Genomic DNA, 16,917 nt, shown 5'->3' with positions numbered 1-16,917 from the left:
TCAATTCGGCAGTGGAAGTATGCTTGCATGATGTGTCTAAGTATTTTACTTGGGTGAAGATAAGGAATGTACCTTTTGAGGCAACAGCATACAGCCTACAACATGTGTTCAGTGGTTATGGGACTGTACACTCGGCAAGCATGGGAATGTGGAGGGACGGCCCTTACGAGGGGATGCCGGAAGGATCCTTCACACTGAAAATGACCCTGAGGAGGCCGATACCATCATATGTCACATTGCATAGCCATAGAACACAGGTTTTTGTACACTATGCGGGGCAGAGGAAGACGTGCCGTTTATGTGACTCTTATGAGCACTTGGTGGCACAATGCCCCAGGAGACAGGGCCCTAGGAGTCAAGAGACAGCTTCTGAGGATACGCAATTAGAAGCCGTGGACGTTATGACGGGTGAAGTGGAAAGCCGGGGTAAAGGCCTATGGAGTGAGGAGGTCGACAGAGCAGAGGTGGTTTTGGAGACGTGTGTTACACTACCAGTGGAAACGGGGGGGGGAGGGAATATCTGTCAGACAGACCGTTAGGTACTACAGATTCAGCTCAGGAAGGGATTTTGGAGGCTGTGCTGAAGGATTTTTTGGAAGAGTCGGAGCATGGTGTGGAAGGTGATGTGAGGTCAGGTGATGTCAAGGTGATGGATGAACAGAAACGGGGTAAGGAAGACTTGAGTGAGGTTCGAAAGGAGAGCAATGTGGTGGTGGAGGTCCATCAAGAAGATGTGGTTGCAGAAGATATGTGTGTAGAGGGTAGCTCCCGCAAGAGATCAGCGGGGCATCAGACTTGGACGAAGTCCTCACACCAGCGCAGAGGCCTGGGAAGAAGATGTGGGCAGCTGTGGTAGCAACGGCAAGTCCGGGAGGAGGGTGGGGGCAATGGGAAGCTAGGTGGGAAGGGACAGGGAGGGGTTGGAGGGCAGGAACGAGGGATTGATAGAGAAGGACCGAGACCTATGAAAGGAGGACCAAGTAAGCCTCAGCGGCACAGGGGTAAGCCGCCATTCTTGTAAAATTCAGGTGTGTAACTTTCAATGTAAACGGTCTTAAAACCGAGGTCAAGAGGGTATGGTTAGAGTGGGTTTTGAGGAGATTTAGTATTGATGTCTGTTTTTTTGCAGGAACATAACCATAGGTTAGGATGTGAGTTGTTGTTGAAAGGTTATAGGTTGTTTACATGTGATGCTTTGAGGTTGAAAGGAGGTGTGGCTGTGGCGGTAAAGGAGACCAGTCCCTTGCGTATCCTGGGTTGGGAGGAGGGGGGGGATGGTTGTCAGGGTGGATGGGTTTTGGGGGGCCAGGAGGGTTAGTTTTGTAGGTGTGTACATGCCAGCAACTAGTAACGCTCGAGTGAAGGTGGATTTTGTACGCGATGTTCTGGTATATCACTTGAGAGGTTTACCTGCTTTTATGGTGATTGGTGGGGATTGGAATTGTGTCATTAGGAATGGTGATGTGGTTCCGAGGGGGGCGGGTTGTGTTTTGGGGGTTCTGCGGGATGTTTTGCGAGATGTTGGAGTGGTAGATGTGGTGGGGAGTATGGGATATGGAGTGGAGCACACTTTTATTCGTAGGGGATATGAGGCACGGTTAGATAGGATTTATGTTAGGCAGGGCATAGGTGTGGAGAGGGTGAGGACTATCGATGTGGGTTTTTCTGATCATCGTGCTGTTATAGCAGATTTGAGGGTAGATGGCATAGTGAGAGTTTATGCTGGATACTGGAAATTAAATGTGAGGCTACTTAGGGACGAGAGTGACCCTACAGGTTTTGAAGATTGGTGGAAATCCTTTTGGGAGACTAGGAATATGGAAATAGATTTGCTGAATTGGTGGGAAATGAGAGCTAAAGTTGAAGTCGCGAATTTTTTTAAAGTACGGGGTAAGGAGATGGCGAGGTGGAGCTATGGTCTACAAAATTATCTTGAGGGTCAGTTAAATGACTGTTATGCAAAGGATAGGGTGGGGCGGAGTGAGGACATGGAACGTTTGCGAAATAGGTTGGCGGAAATTCACAATGAAAAATTTGAGGCAATTCGAGTTAGGGCGGGCTTGGAGGATGTTTTAAGGGGGGATAGGCCATCGGGTTTTGTATTAAGGAGGTTTAAGGAACGGCAGGCGAAAACCACCTTGGCGTATATTGAGGCAGGTACACGGGGGGGGGGGTGGCTTTGAGGAGGGTCAAGGCTTATCCACCATGGAAAATATTAGTTTGTATGCAGATTTTTGGTTTAGGGAGAAGTGGAGGAGGGTTGGCGGGGGAGTGGGTGAGGGACGTTCTGGGGATGAAGGGTTTAATAGGGTATTAAGTGAGCAGGTCAGTGACAGACTCGAGGGTAGTATTAGTGTAGAGGAGGTGGAGGAGGCAGTTTTTGGGCTGTGCCAGGGTAAAACCCCTGGGATAGACGGCATACCAAACGATTTTTATAGGTGTCATTGGGGGAGTGTACGGCATTGTCTGGTGGGGGTTTTGAATTGTATGTTAAGCAGTGGGAGGATGGGGAAATCGCAAAGAACGGGTGTCACGGTTTTAGTGCCCAAAATGAAGGAATGCCGAGTTTTGAATGATTACCGTGCGATTACGTTAATGTGCTCGGATTACAAGATTTTTGCTAAGGTTTTGGGCAACAGAATGAGGAAAGTGTTGGGTTTAGTGTTACATAGGGGGTAGTTGGGAATTCCGGGGAGAAGGATGAGGGATGGACATGGTTTGATTAGGGATTTTCTAGAGAGATGTATGGGAGGGGGAATACTAGGTTTAGATTGGGTGAATGCATATGATTGCGTGGACAGAGATTTCTTAGGGGTTTGCTTAGAGAGGTTGGGGTTTCGGGAGGGGGTAGTGAGGTGGGTGAACACCCTGTATGCTGAGGCAGAGGTGAGGGTACAGGTCAATGGGAGGCTGGGTGAAAGTGTACCGATGGAGAGAGGTTTGAGGCAGGGCTGTCCGATGTCACAGCTGCTCTTTGCGTGTGTGCAGAATCCTTTTTATGAGTCTGTTGAGCGGGTGATGGACAAACAGGAGATGGAGGGGGGTGCAAAGGGGGCATCGTTGGGTATGTGGATGATACTACTGTTTTGCTATGGGGTAAGGAGGAGTTAAGGAGGGTGGGTAGAGTGATTCAGATGTTTAGTATGAATACCGGAATGAGAGTAAATACGGTGAAATCAAGGTTACTAGAGGTCAGTAATTGGATAGGGGGGGCTTGGGGATGGGGTTAGGATGGACAGTGGTTGACAGAATCAGGGTATGTGGGATATGGTATATGGCGGAAGTGCAGGCATGCAGAAGGGTAAATTCGGAGTCTGTCACGGGTAAGGTTTTAAGTAGACTAAGAGGTTTAAGTGCGAGGGACTTAGCTTTACATCAGAGGGTAGTGGTGGTAAATTCACTTGTCTATAGCAAGGTATGGGGGGTGGCAGAGGTTTTTCCCTTAGAGGTACGAGATATTGTGGAAATGCAGAGGAGGGTGCTGAAGTTTGTGTGGGGATTTGGGAGGGCATGGTTAAGTAAGGAGGTAGTTATGACGGATGTTCGGAGAGGGGGTTTAGGTTTGTTGCCTTTAGGACTGAGAGTAATGGCTGTATATATCAAGTGGAGGTATATGAGGGAAGGGGGTGTGAGGGGCGCTAAAGTAGGAAGAGTTATGGAGGAGGCACGTAAATGGTGGAGTGGGAAGGAATTGAGGTTTTGTGAAGATATGTTGAGATTTTTATTGACAGTGCAACAGGTGGATAACATCAAAGTGAAAAGGTTGGTGAGGGTAGTGAAAGGTCAGGGAATTATGCAAGGGGTAGCCGTGTATCCAACGTATGATTGGGGGGTTATTTGGAAAGATTTTAGTAAGCTTCGGATACCGGCTAGAGTAAGAGAATTAGTGTATCGTTTCATCATGGGGATTCTGGCTTCCAAGGAGGTGTTACGTTGTATGGGGTTTGTGGAAGAGGCTTTTTGTCAGGTTTGTGGTGATGTTGAAACGGCATTTCATGTGGTCTTCTTTTGTACCTCCTTGGAGGGGGTGAGATCATGGATGGGTGGGGTTATCAGACTGTTGGGGGGGGGGTCGTTTGCCGCTTTTAAGGGCTTTACTACTAGATGTAAGGGGAGTGCCTAGGGATGTTGGAAGAGTTATAATGTATATCATTGTAGATTATCTGGATATCTCATGGGGAATGAGGGGATTAAGGGGTGATACGAGGATAAAAGCGTTGGCGGCTAGATTCTATAGGACGAAGTGTAGGAATATGCTGGTTTATGGGGCGTCCTGGGAAAAAAGTTTCCCAGAAGGTTATAGGAACCTCACTGTGGGTTCCCTTTGTCGGGGTACCTGAGGTTGGACAAAGGAGTGGTCTCCTTATGGGGGTTTGTAAAGGAGGGGAGGTTGTTTTTCTCTGGAGCTTATGTAGTGTGTAAGAGGAAGGTAGTGAGAATTAGGTATGGATGGTACGCAATGTTTCACGAGAATGTTTGTCATAGAGAGATATAAGTGTGGTTTCCAGGGTTAATTTTCTAAGCCTGATGGTTATGTTCACTGTGTTTAAAATTTCCTTGATAGCCAGGATACCGAGCCCTTAGGATCTCGTTTTTAAGTAATTAGATTGGCAAGTTGGTTTCAACAAAAAAAATTCTGAGATACGTGTCAGTTCTTTTGGGACTGGCAAATTACAGCAGCCTTATCCTTATTACTTCTCTTGTCTTATGTTTAACTTTTATTGTCTGATGAAGGTTCTATGTGAAAAAATTTAAGTGTATGTATAGGTTTTGGGCTATACCATGTTTTTATGGGGTTATACCAAAAAAGTCTTGTGGACAAGACTTTTGGTTTATTTACATATGTGGGAGGTTTAATTATGTATAGGGCTTGGTTTTAAACCCTTTAATGTGCCGAGGTTTTGTTATAAAAACTTGTTCTGGGTTATTTTATTATTGTATGTTACATGTATATTGTTCTGTTTTCTGTATCAGAATGATTGCATTTGAGGGTTTAACATATTAATAATATTAAAATACTGTCTCTCTATGGTTATTGTGCATAAGGAATCATACGTTCCTTCCGAATTCCTATTGGTTAGGATATAATGTAACTTAACCAATACTCTGTACCCTGTCATAGCGGGTATGTCAGGGTTTTGTCTTGCTTTGTAGTTGTTATGGTAGCTTTGGTTAGGGTCTTTTTACTTGACTGACATGATATGTGTAGTACATATATTGTGTGTTAAAGGTGGTTATGGTTTTAGTCATGTGTAGAAATTTCAACTTTAGTAATCTTGTGATGTTGTACATTTGTATGATGTTTTTGTTGTAAAAGGACATGTCAGGTATTCATTTTACATTGTTAAACTATGTAAAGTTTCATTTTGGTGTGTTTTCTTTGGGTACAATGGCTTGGCGGCAACTATTAATGACTGTTATACTTTAGTGAGGTTGGTCTCAGCGTGTATTGTTTGCTATAACAAGTTGTTATAATACTTGTTACCGCCAGGAATAACCTGGTACTAGTAGCACAAAAGAATGTTTTTGTATTCCTGTACTATTATTATGCATCCTTTGTACTTTTGTAAGGTTTTTAATAAAAATATAAAAAAAACTACTACTACTACTATCACTGCTACCATTACCGCTACCATCACCATCACGATTACTAAAGAATGTAAGAAGTGTAGTTTAGTATAAGAATTATGTTGCGTACATCATAACCGATACTGAACGAATAATAATATAGAAATAAATATTGTAGACTGCATGGAGGATTTAGGAAGGGCAGAGGATACAGTGACCAAGTGTTTACATTAAGGGGATTAGCGAGCAGTTCTTGGGTCATAGTATAGAGTTGTCTCTCATATTTTGAATTTCGTAAGGAGGAATTATAGGATGAACAGGGAAGTAATGAGACTGTGGCAAGTGCTGTAAAGGAATGGAAAAAGAACATTAAAACCAGGAAAATGATTCTAGAATTCGAGCCAAGCCGAGATTACACGCGCTATTTGAGACAGACATACTCTGCTCACCGAGTTTAATCAGTTCTAACTATGCACTTGAAGTAAGACCCGTACGGCTCCTCTTTTTATCACAACTACCCTTAGATAGCATCGTAATACAAAGAGAGTATATATATATATATATATATATATATATATATATATATATATATATATATATATATATATATATATATATATATATATATATATATATATATAAAATACGTATTGGCTTTAAAACGCGGTGTTAGTTTTTTTGATAGTTTTGCGAAGAATGTGGGGGTCAGCTTAAAGCGGTTAAATTGGCGACGTTGGCAGCTGGTAAAGTGAGAATTGTCGCCTGTTTTTTTTCTTGTTGATAATCATGCATTCTATGAATTTTTTTTTTATTCCGTAAAATAAATCCTAGTGTGGAAAATTAAATATTTTCCTCACTCAGCCATACACCACCGCTGTTATGGACAAAAGTTTGTGACATGCAACGACCCCACAAACACGTTGTCACAGACCCCCATCCCTAGCCCTACCCCACACCACCACCACCACCAACCTCACACCACCACCAACCTCACACCACCACCACCACCAACCTCACACCACCACCACCACCACCCACCCAATACCACCACCACCACCCACCCAATACCACCACCACCACCCACCCTACACCACCACCACAACCACCACCAACCACACACCACCACCACCACCACCAACCCCACACCACCACCAACCCCACACCACCACAAACCCCACCCTCAGGTTGTGTGTAGGGCCATCTCTTCTGTCAACCTGGTTACTCTCAATGCATTGATTAATTCACCATTTATACACACACACACACACACACACACAACATATATATATATATATATATATATATATATATATATATATATATATATATATATATATATATATATATATATATATATATATATATATATATATATATATATATATATATGTCGTGCCGAATATGTAAAACTGGTCAATTAGCAAGAACTCATTTAAAATTAAGTCTTTTCTAAAAAAAAATCTTATACGTTTAAAGATATATTTTTTTCATTAATGTTAATGTAAAAATTTACAATTTTGCACTAAATCTTAGAAAACTTACCTAACCGTATTATAACAAGAACAATTTATTTTAGCCTAACCCAACTAAATATATTTTAGATTTGTTTACAGTAATTTAATACTAAACAAACACAGTGAAATATATTTTTCTCGTTAGGTTCAGAATGATTTTGGCGAAATTATTGCATTCACAAATTTTCACTTGTCCTATATGGCAAGATGAGCGTTGCTATTTAAGCCAAGATCGCAACTTCTGCCTATTCGGCACGACATATATATATATATATATATATATATATATATATATATATATATATATATATATATATATATATATATATATATATATATATATATATATATATATATATATATATATATATATATATATATCGTGACGCATATGTAAAACTGGTCAATTAGCAGGAACTCATTTAAAATTAAGTCCTTTCTAAAATTTTCTCTAATACATTTAAAGATATATTTTTTTCATTAATGTTAATGCAAAAATTTTTAATTTTGCACCAAAAGAATCATAGATAACTTATCTAACCTTATTATAACAAGAGCAATTTATTTTAGCCTAACCCAACTAAATATATTTTAAATACGTTTACAATAATTTAATACTAAACAAACACAGTGAAATATATATTTTTTTTTTAGGTTCAGAATGATTTTGGCGAAATTATTGCATACACAAATTTTCACTTGTCCTATATGGCAAGATGAGCGTTGCTATTTAAGCCAAGATCGCAAGTTCTGCCTATTCGGCACGACATATATATATATATATATATATATATATATATATGTCGTGCCGAATAGGCAGAACTTGCCATCTTGGCTTAAATAGCAACGTTCTTCTTGCCATATAGGAGAAGTGAAAATTTGTGTATGCAATAATTTCGCCAAAATCATTCTGAACCTAACGAAAAAAATATATTTCACTGTGTTTGTTTAGTATTAAATTATTGTAAACAAATCTAAAATATATTTAGTTGGGTTAGGCTAAATTAAATTGTTCTTGTTATAATAAGGTTAGGTAAGTTTTCTAAGATTCTTTTGGTGCAAAATTAAAAATTTTTACATTAACATTAATGAAAAAAATATATCTTTAAACCTATAAAAGAAAACTTTAGAAAGGACTTAATTTTAAATGAGTTCTTGCTAATTGACCAGTTTTACATATTCGGCACGACATATATATATATATATATATATATATATATATATATATATATATATATATATATGCAAGACAAGCCACGAGGGTGGAAATCTTTACCTCAAGTACTTTCACACTTCTCAGTGCGTCATCAGGAGCTATGCAATGTTGCAAGGCTGCAACTTAAGGAGAAAGAGGAAGTTTTCTCAGAATACCGCAGTGCGGGTCTGTTCCTTGCTGCTGGCTCTTTCAGAGTGGGCCAATGGTCAGCGTTACATCCCGCTCTACCACCGTCCCCATTCCCCTTATATGCTGTAAGAGGGTTTTGAGAAGTCAAGTATTTTGAAATTAGAAGATGATATAGTCGGCCCCAAGCTTATTCTAACAACTTAGAAGAGGTCATGTAACTTGAGAAGATACGTTTCTCAGTGGATATTATTTATATGGATTGCTATTATTCTGTGTACCCTTTTCCTTTTTAATTAAGAGAAGAAAGGAAAAGATTGTGTTCTTTGTCCGATTAATGTCCTGTTCTTGGGTACTCGGGTGTTCTCATGGGTACTTAGAGCTAAAGATTTCCACCCGTCTTGGCTTACATAGTTAAGATCACCTGTCTGCGATTGTTTACTAAAATTAAGTTCTTTCTAAAATTTTCTCATATACGTTTAAAGATATATATATTTTTTTTCATTTATGTTAGTGTAAAATAATAATTTTGTACCAAAAGAACCTTAAAACTTACCTAACCTTTTTATAACAAACGTAATTTAATTTAGCCCAATCCAATTAAATATATTTTAGATAAGTTTACAATAATTTAATAATAAACAAACACAATGAAATATATTTTTTCGTTTGGTCCGGAATGATTTTTGCGAAATTATTGCATACACAAATTTTCGCTTGCTTTATTCGGCATGAAGAGCGTTCCCATTTAAGCCAAAATAGCAAGTTTTACCAATTCGGCACGACTATATATATATATATATATATATATATATATATATATATATATATATATATATATATATATATATATATATATATATATATATATATACATACATACACGTGATTTCAGAATATGCAAAACAACCACTGTGAAATAATAATGAAATTCCAAGCGCTTTCGTGACTACTCACATTATTAAGGAACAATAAAAGTAATAAATCAAAGGAAGTCATATAAAGGGTCTAGCCCACACCTCACCATCACATCCCACAATAAAGCAACACCTGACGTGCGACTCATAAGAAAGAGAACACTGCAGCAGGCCCGATGGCCCAAATAGACAGGTCCTTCGTGGCAACCAACAGTCTACCGAAGAATTAAGATTTATTATTTGTCCAATGTATTATTAAATTCTTTCCAAATTCCATTAATTATAAATGGATCTAATTTATATAAACCAAAGGAAATATTTATATTACTGTCAAAACTGCTTTTATGAAACAAGTTTCAATTATATTCCTGTCGACCATGGACTTGCTTGATACTACTTTGCCAACTTTTTGAAAATCAATTGGATGGCTAAAATCTCTAACATGAATAAATAGAGCATTGGAATCTTGTCCAGTTCTAATGCTATATTTATGTTGTTTTAATCTTAGTTCGAGACTTTTACCAGTTTGACCGTAATAAACTTTATCCCAATTTTACAAGGAATCTTATAGACACATCCATCAGCATTTTGGGGGGAATTCTTTATCAAAAGTTTTTTTTACTGTATCAAGATTTTTAAATACAACTGTGATATTAAAAGTCTTACGAATAGAAGGCATATCAACCAAGTTTTCATCGTAAGGGAGAACCAACATTTTTAGTTGAATAAGGTTGGTTGTCCCTTTTTGAATTGTAAAAAGTATTTCTAGCAATTTTAAAAGATTTATCAATTACGTTTCTTGGGTATTTCGGATCATTAGGTATTTCATAAATTTTGGATATTTCTTCATCTATGAACTCTGGACTACAAATACGTAAAGCTCTCAAAAACACGGATGAGAAAACAGACAGTTTAACTCTATCTTGATGTGAAGAATAATAGTGTACATAGGAACAGTTATTTGTAAGTTTTCTGTAAATTTTAAATTTAAATTCATTATTACCCTTAATAATTAAAACATCTAGAAAAGGCAATGAGCTATTTTCCTCAAATTCAGCAGTAAAGTTTATAGAATGGGCTAAGCTATTTAATTTAACAAGGAAATGGTGTATATCTACATTTTTGGGCATAAGACACAAAATATCATCAACATATCTGAACCATTTAGCTCTATTAGTGAGGATTGTGTTAAGCAATCTTGTTTCAAAAAATTCCATGTATAGGTTACTGAGAACAGGTGAAAGAGGATTTCCCATTGCCATACCAAACTTTTGAGTGTAAAACTTATCATTAAATACAAATTTTGCATCAACAATGCAACGTTTAACAAGTTTAATGATAGCAGGAACTGGCAATGGTAAATCATAATTAACGAGTTCTTCAGATAAGAAACTTAAGATAAGATTTTGTTCGAATTTTTAACCCCGGAGGGTTAGCCTCGCAGGATAACCCAAGAAAGTCAGTGAGTCATCGTGGACTGTCTAACTTATTTCCATTGGGGTCCTCAAATCTTGTCCCCCAGGATGCGACTCACACCAGTCGACTAACACCCAGGTACCTATTTCCTGCTAGGTGAACAGGACAACAGGTGTAAGGAAACGTGTCGAAATGTTTCCACCCACCGGGAATCGAACCCGGGCCCTCCGTGTGTGAAGCAGGAGCTTTAGCCACCAGGCCACCGAGCGCCCCCCCCCACACACACACACACACATACACACACACACACACATATACAGGATTTCACACCTTTATGTGAATTTACGTAATTTTAGGCACACAAGACAGTACAGTAGAAACCAAGAGATAGGGTACATATGCGAAACATGTGTAGTACATACGAGGGAAATAAGGACTGCTTACGTAAACGCACGCATACACACACACATACACGCACACTAGGTGAGAAGATCTGCTGTTAGGCACTTGAATAGCTGTAGCGCACACACACACACACACACACACACACACACACACACACACACACACACACACACACACACACACACACACACACATACACGTACACATACACACACATATACAGGATTTCACACCTTTATGTGAATCTCCATCTCTTTGTCTCTTTTCCTCTCTTCCTCTCTCTCTCTCTCTATTCTTCTCTCTCTCTATTCTTCTCTCTCTCTATTCTTCTCTCTCTCTATTCTTCTCTCTCTCTCTCTTACTCTTTCTGTCTCTTCCTCTCTCTCTCTCTCTCTCAATCTTTCTCTCCCTTCCTCTCTCTCTATTCCTCTCTCTTCTTCTCTCTCCCTTTCTCTCTCTTCCTCTCTCTCTCTCTATCTCTCTTCCTCTCTCTTCCTCTCTCTTTTCCTCTCTCTCTTCCTCTCTTTCTCTCTTCCTCTCTCTTCTTCTCTCTCTTCCTCTCTCTTCCTCTCTCTTCCTCTCTCTCTCTCTCTCTCTCTCTCTCTCTCTCTCTCTCTCTCTCTCTCTCTCTCTCTCTCTCTCTCTCTCTCTCTCTCTCTCTCTCTCTCTCTCTATCTCTCTCTTTCTCTCTATCTCTCTCTTTCTCTCTCTCTTTCTCTCTCTCTTTCCTTTACTAAAAAAAAAAAAAACCTTTGGGACTCGTAGGAATCAGGGATCAGATGACAATGGTATTCGTAGGGAGGAATGGATGGAGGAGCAGTGGAGAAGGATGGAGCAAGAATGGGAGAAAAAATTAGGAGAGCTTTCTGAAAAAATGGAGAAAGAGCTCTCTGCAAAATGGGAAAAGAGGTTGGAGAAGGAGATGAAGAAATGGGAGGCACAAGTCGAAACTGCAGTAGACAGGGTAAGGGTCCTAGAGTTTGAGGTAAACAGGCTGAAGCAAGTCTCAGGGGCAGTGACCAGAGAAGACACAGCATATGAAGCTGAGAGGATGAACAGGAAGGAAGGAGATATGAATTATGCTAAGGTCATATTAGCCTGCAAAGAAGGGCCAGGGAGTGGAAGGGAAGAGCAGCTGGTGCAGATAGAGAGGGAGATAAGTCGAATGCTGAGGCACAACCAGGCTACCAAGAGCCATTGGGAAAATCAAGGGAGAAAATAACCATATACAGACAGGAACCAGAGTCACAGAGGGAGAGGCAATGGGAGGAGGAAAGGGCAAAATCAGTGTTTATCCATGGGCTTCGGGAGAGAGAGGAAAAGACACACACTGAAAGACGGCAGGAAGAAAGAAAGGAGATTGGAAAAATCATCACGGGAATAGGGAGAGAATACATGGACGAGATTGTAAATTTTCAGAGAATAGGGGGGGGTACGTGAAGGGGAGAAACCGACCGATCAAACTGATTCTCAGGACAAAAACAGTGAGGAACAGGATCCTCCAAGAGAAACCAAGGTTGAAAAACTCGGAAGAGTACAAGAAGGTGTTCCTAGACAGAGACAGAACACAAACAGAGAGACAGCAGCTGAGGGAGAGGACAAAAAAGCGAAAGGAGATAGGAAAGGAAACAAGGATGGAACCAGCAGAGGTCAGTCAGAGCAGAACAGAGAAGCAAGGGCAAGCACACACACAACTATCCTCAGAACCCCACAACCTATCACACCATCCCAACACAAACTACAATCCATACCCACAGCTTCCACCCAACCCCCAATCATAGAATCCCACAGTATGCTACCAGGTCTCCCACTCCCACAGACCCCCAAACCACAGTATTGGAAAGGAAACTGAAGGTATGGTACACAAACGCTGATGGAATAACAAACAAGTGGGAGGAGTGGCACGAAAGAGTCAAAGAGACATCACCGGATATCATCTTACAGGTATGATAACAGATGCCATCTTTCCAACGGCATACCAGATCCTGAGGAAAGACAGAAGGAACAGGGGGGCTGGAGGAGTGGCGCTGCTGATCAAACACCGATGGAATTTTGATGAGCTGGAGAGAGGAGACAGCGGAGAAGAAAGTGATTACATAGCGGGAACGCTTCACTCTGGAGGTCCCAAGGTGGTAATTGCAGTGATGTATAACCCACCACAGAACAGCAGGAGACCAGGGCATGAGTATGACGAGAGCAATAGAGCGATGGTTGACACACTGGCTGCAGTGGCCAGAAGAGCTCATGCATGCCTGGCAAAGCTCCTGATCATGGGCGACTTTAACCACAAGGAGATCGAATGGGAGAACTTGGAGCCACATGGTGGCCAAGATACATGGAGGGCTAAGATGATGGAGGTGGTACTGGAAAACTTCATGTACCAACATGTAAGGGGACACTACAAGAGAGAGAGAGGAGAGGATGAGCCAGCAAGACTGGACTTAGCATTCACCTTGAGCAGTGCAGATATCGAGGACATCACATATGAAAGACCCCTTGCGGCCAGCGATCATCTGGTTTTGAGCTTCGAATACACAGTAGAGCTACAAGTGGAGGGGGAAGCAGGAAGGCCAGGACAAATGAAACCAAACTACAGGAAAAGGGACTACACGGGAATGAGGAACTTCCTGAACGAGGTTCAGATGGACAGAGAACTGGCAGGGAAGCCAGTTAATGAGATGATGGAATATGTAGCAACAATGTGCAAGGAGGCTGAAGAAAGGTTTGTACCCAAGGGAAACAGGAATAATGAAAAAGCCAGGATGAGCCCATGGTTCACCCAAAGGTGCAAGGAGGCAAAAACCAAGTGTGCTAGGGAATGGAACAAATATAGAAGGCAAAGGACCCAGGAGAATAAGGAGAGCAGTCGTAGAGCCAAAAACGAATATGCACAGATAAGAAGGGAGGCCCAATGACAATATGAAAGCGACATAGCAGCGAAAGCCAAATCTGTCCCGAAGCTGTTATACAGCCACATCAGGAGGAAAACAACAGTCAAGGACCAGGTAATCAGGCTAAGGAAGGAAGGAGGAGAGACAACAAGAAATGACCATGAAGTATGTGAGGAACTCAACAAGAGATTCAAAGAAGTGTTCACAGAGGAGACAGAAGGGGCTCCAGAGGGACGGAGAGGTGTGGCACATCACCAGGTGCTGGACACGGTACACACAACCGAGGAAGAAGTGAAGAGGCTTCTGAGTGAGCTAGATACATCAAAGGCAATGGGGCCAGATAACATCTCTTCATGGGTCCTGAGAGAGGGAGCAGAGGCGCTATGTGTACCCCTAACAACAATATTCAATACATCTATCGAAACAGGGAGATTGTCTGAGGCATGGAAGACAGCAAATGTAGTCCCAATCGTTAAAAAAGGAGACAGACATGAAGCACTAAACTACAGACCAGTGTCACTGACATGTATAGTATGCAAAGTCATGGAGAAGTTTGTCAGGAGAAGAGTGGTGGAACACCTAGAAAGGAATGATCTCATCAACAGCACCCAACATGGTTTCAGGGACGGGAAATCCTGTGTCAAAAACCTACTGGAGTTCTATGACAAGGTGACAGCAGTAAGACAAGAGAGAGAGGGGTGGGTGGATTGCATTTTCTTGGACTGCAAGAAGGCGTTTGACACAGTACCACACAAGAGATTAGTGCAAAAACTGGAGGACCAAGCAGGGATAACAGGGAAGGCACTACAATGGATCAGGGAATATTTGTCAGGAAGGCAGCAGCGAGTAATGGTACGTGGCTAGGTGTCAGAGTGGGCACCTGTGACAAGCGGGGTCCCCACAGGGGTCAGTCCTAGGACCAGTGCTGTTTCTGGTATTTGTGAACGACATGACAGATGGAATAATCTCTGAGGTGTCACTGTTTGCAGATGACGTGAAGTTGATGAGAAGAATTCATTCGATCGAAGACCAGGCAGAACTACAAAGGGATCTGGACAGGCTGCAGACCTGGTCCAACAATTGGCTCCTGGAGTTCAATCCCACCAAGTGCAAAGCCATGAAGATTGGGGAAGGGCACAGAAGACCGCAGATGGAGTACAGTCTAGAGGTCCAGAGACTACAAACCTCACTCAAGGAAAAAGATCTTGGGGTGAGTATAACACCAGGCACATCTCCTGAAGCGCACATCAACCAAATAACTGCTGCAGCATATAGGCGCCTGGCAAACCTCAGAACAGCATTCCGACATCTTAATAAGGGGTCGTTCAGGACCCTGTACACCGTGTACGTTAGGCCCATATTGGAGTATGCGGCACCAGTTTGGAACCCACACCTAGCCAAGCATGTAAAGAAACTAGAGAAAGTGCAAAGGTTTGCAACAAGACTAGTCCCAGAGTTAAGAGGTATGTCCTACGACGAGAGGTTAAGGGAAATCAACCTGACGACACTGGAGGACAGGAGAGATAGGGGGGACATGATAACGACATACAAAATACTGAGAGGAATTGACAAGGTGGACAACGACAGGATGTTCCAGAGATTGGACACAGTAACAAGGGGACACAGTTGGAAGCTGAAGACACAGATGAATCACAGGGATGTTAGGAAGTATTTCTTCAGCCAAAGAGTAGTCAGGAAGTGGAATAGTTTGGGAAGCGATGTAGTGGAGGCAGGATCCATACATGGCTTTAAGCAGAGGTACGATAAAGCTCATGGTTCAGGGAGAGTGACCTAGTGGCGACCAGTGAAGAGGCGGGGCCAGGAGCTTGGACTCGACCCCTGCAACCTCAACTAGGTGAGTACAACTAGGTGAGTGCACACACACACACACACACACACACACATATATATATATATATATATATATATATATATATATATATATATATATACCTATTGTCGGTCTTTTGAGCTACGACGGCACCTATGCCAATGGACGTAGCATCTATTGTTAGGCAGAAAGGCCTTGAAAAATCTGTAAATCTCGAAACAGGAGCAAAAGTTATCTTTTCTTGTAAAGTTTGGAATACTCTTTCTTGACGGAAGGTCCAGAAAAAAGAGCATCTTTCTTAAGCAACTCAGAGGAGGTGCTGTGGAAGAGAAATTGGTAATCATAGATCTATCTTGTTAGGTATCTTCTCCTTAACTGTTCTTCTTCATTCTAGTTATTTTATTTTCCTCTCTTGCTTCATGCATAACTGTTATGATACTTTGTTGAAAGTGGCATGAATTGTAAGGGTGTTATTATTATTATTATTATTATTATTATTATTATATGGGCGAAAAAGTTCGTGGATATATATATATATATATATATATATATATATATATATATATATATATATATATATATATATATATATATATATATATATATATATATATATAACAGATGCACGTATCCTGGTGTATATAAACTATGAGATACACGTCTCTGTGCATACACTGAGAGATATGTATTTCTCAGTATATACATTCTGACTGGTATATATTTATCACCGTTTATATGTCTTTCCCAATAAGCAAAGACGGGAAGGTCGGCCATAGTCTTGTTTATTTGACTGGTTAATTAGGTTAACAGTTAACAGCCCATTATCTATACGAGAAGGTCATTAAGGCTGCATGAAACCTGTCCACCACAAGTTAGGAATAATTTAAGCAGTAAAATAGGGACTGTAGTTTTAAGGAGAGGTATGATAAAGCTCATGGAGCAGGGAGATAGTGGACCTAGTACCGACCAATGAAAAGGCGGGGCCAGGAGTTATGACTCGGCCCCTGCAACCACAATTAGGTAAGTACACATA

At 40.9% G+C, this 16,917-nt stretch overlaps 1 protein-coding gene across 1 annotated transcript in view; it reads left to right on the top strand.

The window, feature by feature from the left end:
* Nucleotides 1-16,917, top strand: part of LOC128687509 (nephrin-like) — a 721,388-nt gene that overhangs the window by 328,070 nt on the left and 376,401 nt on the right. The gene's annotated exons all lie outside the window — the stretch shown is intronic.

This window comes from Cherax quadricarinatus, chromosome 11 (genome assembly GCF_038502225.1).
Source record: "Cherax quadricarinatus isolate ZL_2023a chromosome 11, ASM3850222v1, whole genome shotgun sequence".
Classification (NCBI taxonomy): Eukaryota; Metazoa; Arthropoda; class Malacostraca; order Decapoda; family Parastacidae; genus Cherax; species Cherax quadricarinatus.
Note: the sequence above shows the minus strand (reverse complement) of the source record. Positions and strands in the feature narration are given on the sequence as shown.